This window comes from Gorilla gorilla, chromosome 5, assembly GCF_029281585.2.
Source record: "Gorilla gorilla gorilla isolate KB3781 chromosome 5, NHGRI_mGorGor1-v2.1_pri, whole genome shotgun sequence".
Classification (NCBI taxonomy): domain Eukaryota; kingdom Metazoa; phylum Chordata; class Mammalia; order Primates; family Hominidae; genus Gorilla; species Gorilla gorilla.
Window position 1 is genome coordinate 24,731,802 of NC_073229.2, and position 14,300 is coordinate 24,746,101.

The following is a 14,300-nucleotide window of genomic DNA, read 5'->3' on the forward strand; positions in this document are numbered from 1 at the left end:
GGGCGGCGTCAGGCCAGGGCCCCGAGCCCTACGCCCCCCATCCCCCCAACTCCAGCGCCTCCGAGGTGCCCCTCTCGCAATTCCGAGGCATCACCGTGTCTCCCCCGCCTCCGTTAAAATAGTGAAACTGCGGAGTGAAGTGATGGAAAGCCGGGGGCGGGGAGTCGCCCGCGGCGAGGGGCTGCAGGGGAGGGGGCGCGGTGGCCGAATAAGGTGGCCGGCGAGCAACGGGACGACTGGGATCGCACTCAGTCGCGGCCTCCCGGACCCTTCCCCTCGGGCAGCCCGGCCCTCCCATGGCCCGGGGCGCCTTGGGAGGGCGTAGGGCAAACCTGGGGCTGCGGTGGGGGGTGGGGAGGGGACTCCACCTCCATCCATCCCGGGATGGCAACTGCGGTCACCCTGCTAAAGTCGGGGCGGGGGCGGCGGTGGGGACAGGCGGGTACCGCGGTCCTCCCCCTCACCCCCCCAGTCCGAGCGCCGCCGCCGCCGCCGCCGCGGCCGCTCAGTAACACGTCCCCAGGAGACTCGCAGGAGCAACACGTGATGTGTCTACTTATCAGGGTGAGAGGGGGAGAGCGAGACTCCGAGCGTGCGGGCGAGGAAGCTGGGCGGGGGGCCGAGACGGGGGCCGGGACGACGGCTGGGGCGCCGGGGTCGCCAGCTCCTCGCCCACCTCCCTCCCTGTGGGAGAAGAGGAGGAGGGGAAGTGACTGCGGAGTTGATGAACTTTGCACATCCAGAAACGCCATTTTGATTCCTTTTCCGGAACAAGTTTGCATCTCTCCTCGGTCTCTCCCTGAAGCCCACCGGTCCCCAACGCATCATGCCTGGGAGCCAAGCGTCCTGCCCGGCCGTAAGTACGTGCCCCGGATTCCGACTCGCGGTACTCCGGCGGCAGCGAGAAGTCTGGGGCACAGCCAGAGCGACCTTTTAAAGAACTTTGGGGATGGGGAGGGTGAAGTCTGCAGAGTGCGTTGTACTTTTGAAACTCGGTGTGTCCCGGAGCCGGGGACCCGCACGCCCCACTCCGCGCAGCGTGCGCTCGGGCCGGCGGGGCGGCCAGGGATGAGCGGGGCAGCCCTCTCCCCTCGGGCTGCGCGCCGGGCTGTTCCTCCTCCTCCTCCTCCTCCCCTTCCTCCGCTCTTTTCCCTTTCCCGAGCCGCCGGCTCTGCCAACCAGCTCCCAGCGCGAGCCGCCGCAGCGCCCCGCCAGCAGGACCTGATGCGCATCCATATTAGCCGTCCGAGCGCAGGAATCCGGCCCGACCCGCGCCGCCGAGTTTATTTTTAACCAGCACCGCCGGGACTCGGATGGTGCGCGCACCGCCGGCCAGAAACATCTTCCCAGCGCTGCTCTCCATCTTCCGCCCTCTCTCCCTCGACATCCTCCCCCCCATGTGGGAGGGGAAACTTTTCTCCTACATACTTTCGAGTCCCTCTCGGGCCGGGAAGCGCGGAGATGACGGCGCCCGCCCTCCCGCCGCCGCCGTAAGGTATCCGGGGGTGCCTGCCCGGGGTGCTCGCGCGGGGGTGCCTGCTCGGGGCTGCTCGGTGGGAGCATCCGCCGCGCCCTGCTCTGCGGACTTTGATCCTCCCGAGCGGACGGCGCCGGCCGGGAGGGGGCCGCGGGCAGCCCCGCGCCCTCGCCGGTTCCCGGCTGGCGGTCGTGGTCACGCCGACCATCGCCCCGGGGGGCCAGGGGAGGAGGGGACCGGGCCCTAGCCGTGCGGGCACGTATTGTTCCCTCGCCCTTCCGTTGGCGGGGTGAGTGTTTTCGTGGGAGCCCTCGGTGTGGAGCTAGCCTGCCTCGCGGGCGGGGGGGGGGGGTGGGGGGCTCGGCGCCGTCACGAGCACAGGAAGGAGGCCGGGAGCATCCGAGGCGGGGCCGGCCGCCGGGGCCCGCTCCGCCGCCCAGCTGTGGAGCGCGCTCGGAAACTTTTGTCCGCCGCCCGCTGGACCAGTTTTTCACGAGTTCTGGGGCTTCCCTTCCTCCTCCCATCCCGGCCCCCGGCGTCTAGCTGGGTGGGGGGAAGGGGCCTGTTGCTGCCCCCCCGCCCCCAGCTTCCCGCACAAGCCTCGGGCCGGGCCCCCCGCGCCCCCTCCCCGCTCGCGGTCTCTTAGGAAACTGCGACCTTAATGGTTGCTAAGGAGCAGGGGAGGTCCTTCCCGTCGCCGACCCCCTCCCTGGGAAGCGGCGTGTTTTCTGGACCGGGCCAAGGGCGCGTCGAGGATGTGACCTGCTCCGCGGCCGCGCGTGAGTGCGGGGCGCGTCGGCCGAGCCCACCGATGGGCGAGGCCACCTTTCTCTCCGGGCGGGGCGGGGAGCTGGGGGACGCGGGGACCCCACGGGGTGCGGGCCCGGGCCGCTTGACAGGCGCCGCGTGCAGCTCGCGCCCCTCGGCCGCCGTGCATCCGTGATGGGTTATAAAAGAGGAGGAAAGTATTTCTCCTTGCTCAGCAGATTTGCCCTCCCTCGCTCCTTACTGGTTAGGAGATAGAACGTGAGCCCAGATCCGGACGAGCAGTTCACATTCCATTACGAAATTCTACACGGCTTCAGAGCCAGCAGCAGCACACATTCGGGGCACTTTGGAGGGGTTTTCTTCGTTTGAGGATGCTCCTGCTGCTGCTGCTTGTGATGGTGGTGGATGTGGAGAGAGACAAAAGGGTGAATAAAAAAATATAACGTTTTGGTATGTTGAAAAACCTGTCCGGGGGTTTTCATTAGTAGAAAATTGAACCCTCTTAGAGTTTAGATTTAAGCTTAGCTCTTTAAAAGCCAGTGGAAATAAAGTTTGCCTGTTGAATGGTGTTGCTGGAAATAGCGAGGAATTTCTGTTTTAAGAAGACTTGAAATGATTTCTGCAAAGGCAGAGTTGCTAGTGCATCTCCATTATTTTTGATATTTTTTTCCCCTTTATATATGTAGTGGACCCTGCATGTGTGCGAGTTGATTCTGAAATAAGTTTAATTGAAGTGGAAGGTGGGGAAAAGAGAACTGCCAAGAAAAGAATGTGGTTTAGTTTTGTTTTTTCACACCCATGAAAATCATCCTCTAGATTTGGTGCTTTTTCAAGTAGGCAGGTATAGTTTCTAAGACATATTTCAACCCGGAAGTCTGAGTTAGATAGAGGCCAAAGTGTTGGCTAAAACCTCTTTGAAAAACAAACGTTGAGTTTTGTGCTATCTTCAAGAGTCCACAGAACTTCTGAAGCAATGGGTTCGAGCTACTCTACAAGTAATTTATACAAAGACGGATCACTAATTTTAGGGGTGGTGTGTGTGTGTGTGTGTATGTGTTTACCTCTGCCCTTTGGAGGGAGCCTTCTGGGTACCCGCTGATGGGTCCTGCTTTGATGTGCTTTGAGCTTTGGTTACACTGATGAATTAAACATTTGAATGGCTTTAATCAAGTTTTAAATGTGTTAAAAAAATACCTTTCCCCCATTTTTACAAAAGAAAAGGAGAGAAGAACTCTTTGATTTAGTTATTTGCTTAGCTTGTGCTCCATTTTAGGTTAATGAACTTGCATTGTCTTTGTCTTAAAAATACTGCTAAACTGGTTGCATTTTAGAATGTCTTGTTTTTAAAGAGGATTTGCTGGATGTGTAATACTCTTAAGAAATGCTGCTGATGCTTACTGTTTTGTGGAATATCATTCTCTGGGTTTTTCTAGATACTGCTTTATTTCTCATCAGAAAATCAGACTCTAAGCCCTTATGGCAGACAAGTATTTGTTATGTGATGGGGAACATGCGTCTTATTGAGCTGGTACAGGTGGTGCATCCATTCCTAGCTAGTTACGTCATCCAACAAGCGACCTTTTGATTGAAGGGTCTTTAAAATTTCTTCAGGCAGACTCCCAAGGCCTTATTTGTATCCAGCACAGGTACAGCGTGTTGAAGGAAGAAAAGAAACCTACACGTATTAGTCCAGCATCTGATCAACAGCAGTTTATTGGATACCTGCTGTGTGCCAGGCATTGTACAGTGTAGCTGCCTTAGGTCGTTTTTGCTCTTCAATTTTGAACTGTTGCGTTATTCCACTTCTGAGGTCAGTTAGGAAGTCTTTGCTTGCTATCTTATGCTTGCTTGCTAACATCATTTATCACCTTCAGCTAAGGAAATGTCCTAGTTAATGAAGTTTTAAAATGCTACCCTTTTAGGATTTTGCTCAGCATAATTAATATAAATTTAACTCCTATAAGAATTGGTTAAATATATTCTTTGGAAACAGAAGTGAATTCTTTTGATGTTTCTATTCATTATCCTTCTGAAAAGTAGGTGGTGCTTAGAAGGTCATAGGATAAGGGTTGCTAAGCAGCTAAACAGAAGGATGCTAAAATTAACCGAAGCATTTTTGAAAGGGAGTCATTCCCTGTGTTACATTATTTACTAGGTTTAGTTAATTTCTGAATCTTTTATGTCCTTTGACCTGGGAAGGTAGGATGTTAAAGTTTGTTTTGGTTTTGTTATTATATTTAAATAATCTCTTTCTTTTGTAAGTGTCTGTAATTGAAGTTCAGTACTCTATGACCAGCCTTGTGGTGTCAGATGGCAGCTTGTCTGGTGGACTTCTTGACTATTACCAGTGTGTTCAGGTTGAACCTTCCTGAGGATTTGTGTGTATAGTACCCTCTTATTTCTAGTATTAATAACTGATTCCTTGGTTTGTTTTGGAAATTCTGCATAATCCATAAAGTTATGTCTTTTATTCCGCATCAAACAGATTTGTATTCAAAGATAGAAATGCAATTTAGTATCAATAGAAAGTATGCAATGTAGTCTGTCCTGATAAGGGGACAATAGCTTTCTTTCCCCCTTTACTGAGATTACCATTCCCTTAGATTAGGTTTTGATAGGGCTTCTCCTCCATTTCATTCCACCTCCCTAGTGCAGTTTATTCCGCCCAGTTCATAGCTATCTTTTTAAAAATAATTATATTAGGTTCAGAGTATCTTTGGAAGGACTGGCCAAATGTCAGAAAACAAAAATAGGTGTGATGTACATTACATTTCTGCCAAAAGTATGTTCAGGTATCTTGAAGTTTTTCATTGAGATAAAATGGTTGAAATCTAATTGAAGCCATGATGAGTAACTGTCATCTCTTGGTTGAATGGTAAGCCTGTTGTAAGCCAAAAGTTTCCCTGCTTCAAGGTTAATTTGTGTACATCTGACCTATTGAACAGGCAGTGTTGAGTCATATTTTTTATGTCCAAATATAATTAAGAAATTGATAAATGTATTTTCTTTCTGTTTCTTTTCTCTCTTTCTTTCCTGATTTAGACAGTGATTTTTGAGTAGAAGTAGCCATGGCACTTTTCAAAGAGCAAGGGTCAGACAGTGATTTCCACACGGGGGTGAGGGTTGCAGGGACCTCCCCTTATATCAAAGGTAAAAGGTACACCGTATGAAACCCAGAGGGAGGCATACGGTGTGCTCTCTGAAATGCATCACTTATTTTTCATTTCCCCCACTCCCATAGAAGGCAGAATACAGAAAAGAAAACTACTGTTGTTTTCATTACTACGGAGGTAAAAGAATGAGGAAGGTGGAGAGGGGTTTTTCCTTTTTTGTTAGCAGTCCTGTCGGCAGTGTCATCGACTGTGCTCCGCTCAGTTTCTCTTGTCACGTTCTCTGGTGTTCAGCGTGGTCTGAACTGCAGCCGAGTGTAGCTGGGGATTGCACTCTGCCGTTGGCAGTGGCGGGTTGGGGTGAAGCGGATGGGGAGGAGGAGACTGGGAGCGATCGGTGCATCTTATTTCTGGTGGGACTTCAAGGGTACTGAAGTTAGCCAGTCTGGCCATCAGTAAAGGTGGCTGACTGAATAGGTGCTTCAGACAAAAGCAGTGGGAGAGGGTGGAGACTGTTTGTTCAGTGTGATTCAAGCAAGTAATGCTAAGAGAATTCGAAAACCTCTGTAAAGTCCCTGGACTGGGTACTGACTGCTCCTGCAGGGATTCACCTGAGGGCTTGCAGACATCATGAGGGTGGGTGGAGAAAGAGAATGAAAACCCCCACAGGCATTGTCAGACAGCCAGACTGAAGAGAAAACGTCTCAGTGGGGGTAATTAGATAAAGCTTTTAAATGCTCTATTTGTTTTTCTCTAGTTTGCTTGGTATTTCATCTCTTTCCCCCTTTTCAGAGACTATGGGATAGGATTGTTATGAAAGTGTCTGATACTTCTGGTGGTTTAATCACTTTAAAATTTTTCTTTTTCATTCAGATATACCTTCCAGGACTTAGTTAATTTCACCCTGCTTTTGTGGAGGCCTTTAGCAAAGATTCCAAGTTTATACTTAGAGGAACACTATGGGAGTTGGGTGGGTATGTTGACCCATTTTACAGCTGTGCCGTGGTTCACCCAGGGGCTGATAATAAATTAAACTTGGAACCCAGAACTCCTAACTCCAGCCTAGCCCTGTAGAACAGCTGCTTTTTAGAGTCAGTTTGACCTCAAGAGGACTTAGCAGCATTAAATATATACTGCCTATTTATCTCCATGTGTATGGTGTGTGGTTTTTAAATAAGACCAGATCCTTTTCAAAATAAACCTAATTGAGTTTGAAGGTATAAGGAAATTTTAAAAAGCACTTTTGCTCTTGGTAGCATTTCTGTTGATGAACTGTGATGATATGTATCTTTTTAGTAGCCTTTCTACCTCATGAGATTGTTGTAAGGATAAAGTAGATGTTCCAGAAAGTCAAAATCTATAAACAGAAGAAAGTGGTATATTTTGAGCTCAGGAAGCTTTGTGGGTATCCATTCTGGATTTCCTTTCCAGAATTTTGCACACCTCCATTACCTCAGTCAAATTTTGCCTAGGAGTTTATGTTCAGATTGGGGAAATGCAGCACTTTGTTTTTGTTTTTAGTGCTGGGAGACTAACAGGACTAGCAAATTCTTCTTAATGTGGTTCACTTAGGTGAGGCAGAGTCTTGCTGTCGCCCAGGATGGAGTGCAGTGTGGCACAATCTTGCCTGTCTGCAACCTCCACCTCCAGGGTTCAAGCGATTCTCCTGCCTCAGTCTCCTGAGCAGGTGGGACTACAGGCACACACCACCACGCCCAGCTAATTTTTGTATTTTTAGTAGTAACAGGGTTTCACCATGTTGATCAGGCTGAGGGATGAGTTTTAAGGAAAAAGCTGATGACAAGCTTGGGGCTTACTCTTTGAAGAAGTGGTTCTCAACCTGGTGGGTTTGCCCCCAGGGGACTTTTGGCACTGTCTGGAGACATTTTTAAGTGTTTCTGGTGGGGGCGGGGGGGTGGCAGCGGGGAGCTGCTACTGGCTTTTAGTGCATAAACCCCAAAGATGCTGCTCCACATCTTAGAGTGCACAGAACGACCCCCATACGTCAGCAGAGCTGAGGTTGAGAAAGCCTGCTTGAAAGGTACGGTAGTCGTGGCCTGGGTCTCATCTACAAGTCCACTGGGTGCGCTGCCTGTATTGCATGCGATATATTTAGAAATCTGAAATTCCATAAAGCAAGTAAGCTCTTAATTTGTCTCTGAGGTACCATGGTTGGCAAGTTCGAAGTTTCACAGAAAATTTGGGGTTGAGGAAAATGTTAAGTGGCATTAAATATATTTGAAAACCCCGTAGTAAATGAAAATTCTAGAAGTCATCTACTTCTAAAACAAACTAGATTCATTGGCTTTGTGAAGCTGTTCTGGTCGATGGCTCAGCTTTCCCAGTCACCTCCTCAGTTATTTGGGAAACTTGCTCTGGTGCTGTCATCTGCAGCCTCCTTCATGTTCTAAGTTATGTGGAGTATACCTTTTTTTTTTTTTTTAAGTGTTTGAACTAGCCCTTACTTGCTTAACAGTTAATGTTTTTGCATTCGTAGTCTCCCTTATTTTATTTTCTCAAGTTTTTGCAAAATTCTTACATAACTGTCTGCCGTTTTTATAGGGCAGTGTTTCTGAGCCGGGTCCTCTGTCCATACATCTCCTCTTGAGAGGGTGGATGGCTGCCAGCTGCTGTGGTTGGGAGGGATAGGGAGGGAGTAAGGGGATGCAGGGTAGGAGGTGGTGATTATTTTTATGTTAAGGGACCCCAGGCCTCAGACCAGAAATGTCTAATATAGTGACAGGAGTGATCTTTTAGCCAGCAAGTGTTAACTGATCTGACCCTTGGCCTTCCCCCCCACCCCCCAGCCTATCACACAGACAGGAGGTGAGGAAACCATAGAGGGGAGAAGAAAACAGGGAGACAGAGATTGAATTCCAGAAAAGGAAGGGCTGCCAGTGGTAGGCAGAGTCACCCCTAGAGTGGCCTGGGCTCCCACTTTATAGACATGTGCAATACTTGAAGATAGCTCTTTTTACATCTAAACCAGCGGTTAGTCAGTGTCCCATTGGTGTCAGTCGCACTGATGGTGCTCAGGGCCATTGCTCTGCAGCCACCTTTGCAGTCCCATACCTGGTAATGAGTCCTGTTCCTGCAGAACGCACTCTGCGTTCTGGTGCTTTTCTGTCTTCTCCTCTAACCTATAAACTGCCAACTCCCAACTCTATATCTCCATTTACAACTTCTCCCAAGCTTGAACCTTTTGTCACCCTGATCACCCTGCAAGTACCTTACCCTGCGGGTACTTGTAAAAATGAAAGTCCTCTCCCTTCCTTCTGGAAGGTGATCACCATCCACCCAGCCTTCTAGGCCAGGAGTCTTACTGCCGTCCTGACGTATGTCTGTCCTGCCCCAATGTTCGATCAGTCACCAGGCCCTCTGCAAAACCACACTCCAGTCTGGCCCTGGCACTGGCTGTTCTATCGTTTCTGACCTAAGGCCCTCATCAAGTCACAAATGCCTCCCAAGTTAATTTCCTGCCACCAGTTTCTCCTTACTGCAGTTCATCCTCCACTCTGCTGCCAGAATCATCAGAACTAAAGCTGTGCGTGGTGTTTGCCTGCTTAAAAACATCTCTTGGCTCTCTGTTGTCTACAGGAAGAAATCCAAACTCCTTAACTTGGCATACAAGGAACTTCGTCTGCTTCCAAGCTGAATTTCTAGTCTCAGCTCTTGTCACTCTCCTCTACCCCACTGCCACACTGAATTGATTCTTACTGCCTCCTGTTGCCTGGATTGTTCATTCTGTTGCATCCCCATCCCTTCCTCCAGCAATAACAATTTTGTACTCTTTTTTTCAAGACCCAGCTTAAATACTACCTCTTCTATGGAGAATTAGCTCTTCTGTTGTGAATAACTTTTACCCCCATCTGTCAAGTCTTGTCTGTTGTAATTTATCTCTTAACATGTTTCTCTCACTTCAAGAATATTTTCCCATCTCCTGCACCTAGAACGATTGCATAGTTGGTGCTCACTCACCACTGTGTGTTGATTTCTGATACAGAAATGAGAGTTTCTGAAGATTTTGGAGAATAGCCACATGTAATTTGGAAGCTAAGGCCTAAATAGTGCTACAAATTCAATGAAGGAAGTAGACATGAACTAACGATTTCAGCATACCCATCATGCAGAAGGTGGTGCTAGGTGGGAGAGAATTAAGTTCTTTGGTGGGAAAGAATTTTGAATTACAGAAATTCTAAAATAAAAGTTGGCTCAGCTTAATGTAAAAGTGAAAAAAACTCCTTGTTAATGCCTGGTTGCGCTAAAAGCTGTCACACTGGGGCCTTTACTAATTATAACCATTTTTCATGGCTCTTGATTTGAAGTTTACATTAAATAGGAGAGATGGGCACACAGATCAAAGACCAAAATCATTTCAGAGCTCCAATGTGTGGGCCCATTTTCTCTGCTTAGTTAGAGTTTTGTTTCATTAGTGGTATGAGTTAATAGGAGTGTTGGTCTGTGTATAATTTAGCTTCTCTTTTTTCCATTACTCGTAGGATTCAAAACAGAATACCAAGCCAGAAATCTACAGGGTATAAATCTTGCTTTATGTGTTTGTATGTGTCTGTGTATGTGCAGTATACACGTGGTAATAGTTGATTTTAGATCATATTTATAAAAAGAATCATTTTCACTGTTTAGGGGAGCTCCCTTTATTCTGACACTTCATTGTAAAAAACAAAACATTTCTCTGAATATACAAAATCAAAATCTTAATTTTCTCATAAAAGAGGTAGATATGTCTTCAGAAATAGGGGAGATAACCAGGAAGATGGGGTGGGTGTTCTGAAACACAAAGGTGAACCATGTGAATAGGTTTCCTGTTTTTTTTTTTTTTTTTTGAGATGAAGTGTTTTACTCTTGTCACTGAGGCTGGAGTGCAATGGCGCAGTCTTGGCTCACTGCAACCTCCGCCTCCCAGGTTCAAGCGATTCTCTTAGCCTCCCGAGTAGCTGGGATTACAGGCGCCTACCACCATGCCCAGCTAATTTTTGTATTTTTTTTTAGTAGAGATGGGGTTTCACCATGTTGGGCAGGCTGGTCTTGAACTCCTGACCTCAGGTGATCCGCCCACCTCGGACTCCCAGAGTGCTGGGATTACAGGCATGAGCCACTGCGCCCCACCAGGTTTCCTTTTTAAACAATTAATTTTTTTTTTTTTTTTTGGAGACAGGGTCTCTCTATGTTGCTCAGGCTGGTCTCAAATTCCTAAACTCCTGGGATGGAGCAGTCCTCCTACCTCAGCCTCCCAAAGTGTTGAGATTACAGGTATGAGGTATGAGCCACTGAGCCTGACATGAATTTAAAAAAGTAAAAAGAAGAAAATGACATAGTGTGTGGAAGTTCTTGGTATTTTTTATACAAGATGAAATCCTGGTTGATTAAAAATATATTGCTATAAATATTTTTTAACAAGTGCTTATCTGCTAACTAGAGTTTAGGCTCAGATCTGGCAGATACATTCAGATATAATATTCTAACATAGTTTTATTTATCAGGAGGCTTATATATTTTCCTCTTCAATACAGAAAATAGTTTTTTGTTTTCTTTTTGAGACAGAGTCTTGCACTATCTCCCAGGCTGGAGTGCAGGAGTGGAATCTCAGCTCACTGCAACCTCCACATCTTGTATTCAAGCGATTCTCCCACCTCAGCCTCCTGAGTAGCTGGGATTACAGGCACATGCCACCACACCTGGCTAATTTTTGTATTTTTAGTAGAAACAGGGTTTCACTATGTTGGCCAGGCTGGTCTCAAACTCCCAACCTCATGTGATCTGCCTGCCTTGGCCTCCCAAAGTGCTGGGATTACAGGTGTGAGCCACCTCTCCCGCCCAGAAAATAGATTATTTTAAAGTCAGTTTTTCCTTTGCTTTAGGAATTTTAAATGTTTTGGAGGATAATTTTATAAAACTAGTGAACATCTCAAACAGGTTTTCTATGACTTGGTTAGTTAAATCTGTATGTATTTGGCTAAGGTGTTCTATTAAAAGTTTAAAACCAAGTATAATTTAAAGGAGGCTTACCTTGCATGTCTCTGAATTTGATTTGTATTTAAATCATGAAAAGAAGGTTTCTGAGAACCATTTGTTCAAAAGCTTAATAAGGCCTCACAACCTCCTGTCCTGGAGTGTGATTCAGTATGAGATTTAGCGTCCTTTTGAAAATAGTCAGTTTTTCACCACCAAATTTGCCAATCCCATGGTGTTTTTTTTAATTATTATTATTTTTTTTTATTATTAGAGACAGGGTTTCACCATGTTAGCCAGGCTGGTCTCAAACTGCTGACCTCAGGTGGTTCACTCACCTCGGCCTCCCAAAGTGATGGGATTACAAGCGTGAGCCACTGCACCTGGCCTCCCATGGTGTTATTATTTTTTTAACATTTACAGATTTTTATTGATTCAATACATATTTGAATATCCACTATCCAAGGCTACTGTGTTAAGCACCAAGTTTACTGGTATGGGAAAGATAGTTGAAAGCCTTGTAGAGGATATATTGCATCGAAAGAAATGGCAGGCGTGGTGGTTCACGCCTGTAATCCCAGCACTTTGGGAGACCAGCCTGGCTAGTATGGTGAAACCCCATCTTTACTAAAAACACAAAAATTAGCCGGACGTAGTGGCGGGCATCTGTAATCCCAACTACTCAGGAGGCTGAGGCAGGAGAATCGCTTGAACCCTGGAGGCAGAGGTTGAATGAGCTGAGATCGTGCTACTGTGTTCCAGCTTGGGTGACAGAGCGAGACTCCATCTCAAAAAAAAAGAAAATAAGGACACATGTTCAGCAACTAAGAAGTCATTTTTATATACACGTGCTAAGTGCTACCAGTGTGTGGCCTTTGTGTGTGTGGGAGGAGTGAAAGATGCTGGGAGGCCGGTCAAGGAAGGCACCTTGTGGAAGTGACATTTGAGCTAATATCTGAAGGATGGGTGAGAGGAAAGAAAAAGTGTCAGAAAAGGGCTTGTACAAAGACCCTGAGGTTGGAGAGAGGTGTGCGTCCAGGAAAATGAGAAAAGCACAGTGTTTGGAGGAAGACAGGACACAGAACCAGTGAATTACAGGGATGGTGCGGTAGATAAGGGCTAGAGCAGGCTGCTAGCAACTCTGGGAAGCTACGAGAAGTGTTAGGCCAGATTAGCATGATGAGATTTGCATTTTTAAAGATTATTCCTACCCAGAGTTGAGAATAGACCTGGCTAGAAGGAAGCAACTGTTTGCCTTCTGTTTGGAAGAATGTCAGTTAGAATGCTAGTTTTTGAAACTTTGAAAACCGGTGGTGGCAGTAGAAAAAGGGAGCTTAGAAGGATTTGATAAAGGTTTAAGAGGTGGGAGGGGCTTGGCGATGAGGAAGGGTCGTGGAAGGGAGACATGACTTCCTGGTCTCTGGCTTTTGCAGCTGAGTGGATGATGATGCCTCTGACAGTGAAATGCTGGATTAGTCAGGGTTTACGAACAAGGTGTGTTCTCTACCTTTTAAAGAGCTATATTTATGTCCCCACCCCCACCCCCCGCCCACCTTTTTTAGCTATTTCTTTACTTGCACTGTGTTTTAGTTGATTAAAAATTATGTACCTAGGTCGGGCGTGGTGGCTCATGCTTCTCATCCCAGCAGTTTGGGAGGCCGAGCCGTGCGGATCACTTGAGGTCGGGAGTTTGAGACTGGTCTGGACAACGAGGTAAAAAACCCTGTATCTACAAAAAAATACAAACCTTAGCCGGGCATGGTGGTACACACCTGTAGTCCCAGATACTCAGGAGACTGAGGTGGGAGGATCACTTGAACCCAGGAGGTTGAGGCTGCAGCGAGCTGTGATTGCGCCACTGCATTCCAGCCTGAGCAACAGGGTGAGACCCCTTCTCAAAAAGAAAAAAAAGTACATGGCATGGATGAAGCATGAACAGTACTTATGTAACAGTGAGAAACAGACGTTATGTTCTTACCATTGGGGAAAAAACCAATGGCTGCCTCATATTCTATCCTCCTCCTTTTTCCTTTTTTTAATTTCCTGATGCTAAAAGGAACAGGAAAAATTTCTTGTAGATGGTCTGAGCTTTTGAATGATTTTTAGATGAGATGTACACCTTTTTTTTTTTTTTTTTTTTTTGAGACAAGGCCTCGCTCTGTCAACAGGGTGGAGTGCAGTGGTGTGATCATGGTTCACTAGAGCCTCGACCTCCTGGGCTCAAGTGATCCTCCCACCTCAGCCTCTTGAGTAGCTGGGACTACAGGTGTGCGCCACCACGCTTGGCTAATTTTTTTTTTTGAGACAGAGTCTTGTTCTGTCACCCAGGCTGGAGTGCCGTGGCATGATATTGGCTCACCGCAGCGTCTGCCTCCTGGGTTCAAGTGATTCTCCCTCCTGCCTCAGCCTCTCGAGTAGCTGGGATTACAGGCGCCTGCCACTACGCCTGGCTAATTTTTGTATTTTTAATAGACATGAGGTTTCACCATGTTGGCCAGGCTGGTCTCGAAGTCCCAGCCTCAGGTGATCCACCCGCCTCAGCCTCCCAAAGTGTTGGGATTACAGGCGTGAGCCACTGCGCCTGGCCAATTTTTGTATTTTTTTTAAAGATGGGATTTTACTATGTTGCCCAGGCTGATCTCGAACTCCTGGGCTCGAGTGATCTACCCACCTTGGCCTTCCAAAATGCTGGGATTACAGGTGTGAGCTACCACACCTGGCCTAGACCTAAATCTTAAAAGCACTGAAGTGTGTTTTAGCGATGCTTTATCTGTTTGACTTGAGCATAGGGTTCATGGGAAGAGCCTTTGGGTAGGGACCAAGCTAGGACTCTCACAGTGGCTCAAACCTTTTACTTAGGAGCATCAGAACTCATTTCATGACCTGATTTTCCAACTTATTTCTTAGTTGGAACCACATAAAGTACCTCAGTGGTCACCCAATGCCCTTAATATATTAGAGTTACATTAGTATTT

The 14,300-nt window shown here is 47.2% G+C and overlaps 1 protein-coding gene across 9 annotated transcripts in view; it reads left to right on the top strand.

The window, feature by feature from the left end:
• The first annotated feature begins 355 nt into the window (after positions 1-355).
• RREB1 (ras responsive element binding protein 1) overlaps positions 356-14,300 on the top strand; it is a 144,199-nt gene continuing 130,254 nt past the window's right edge. For 3 of the 9 annotated variants that reach the window (XM_055390778.2, XM_004043238.5, XM_055390781.2), the window contains exon 1: positions 588-856. The gene's annotated coding sequence lies outside the window, so the exon portion shown is untranslated. The other 6 variants (XM_055390776.2, XM_004043239.5, XM_055390780.2 and 3 more) reach the window with 6 other exon arrangements.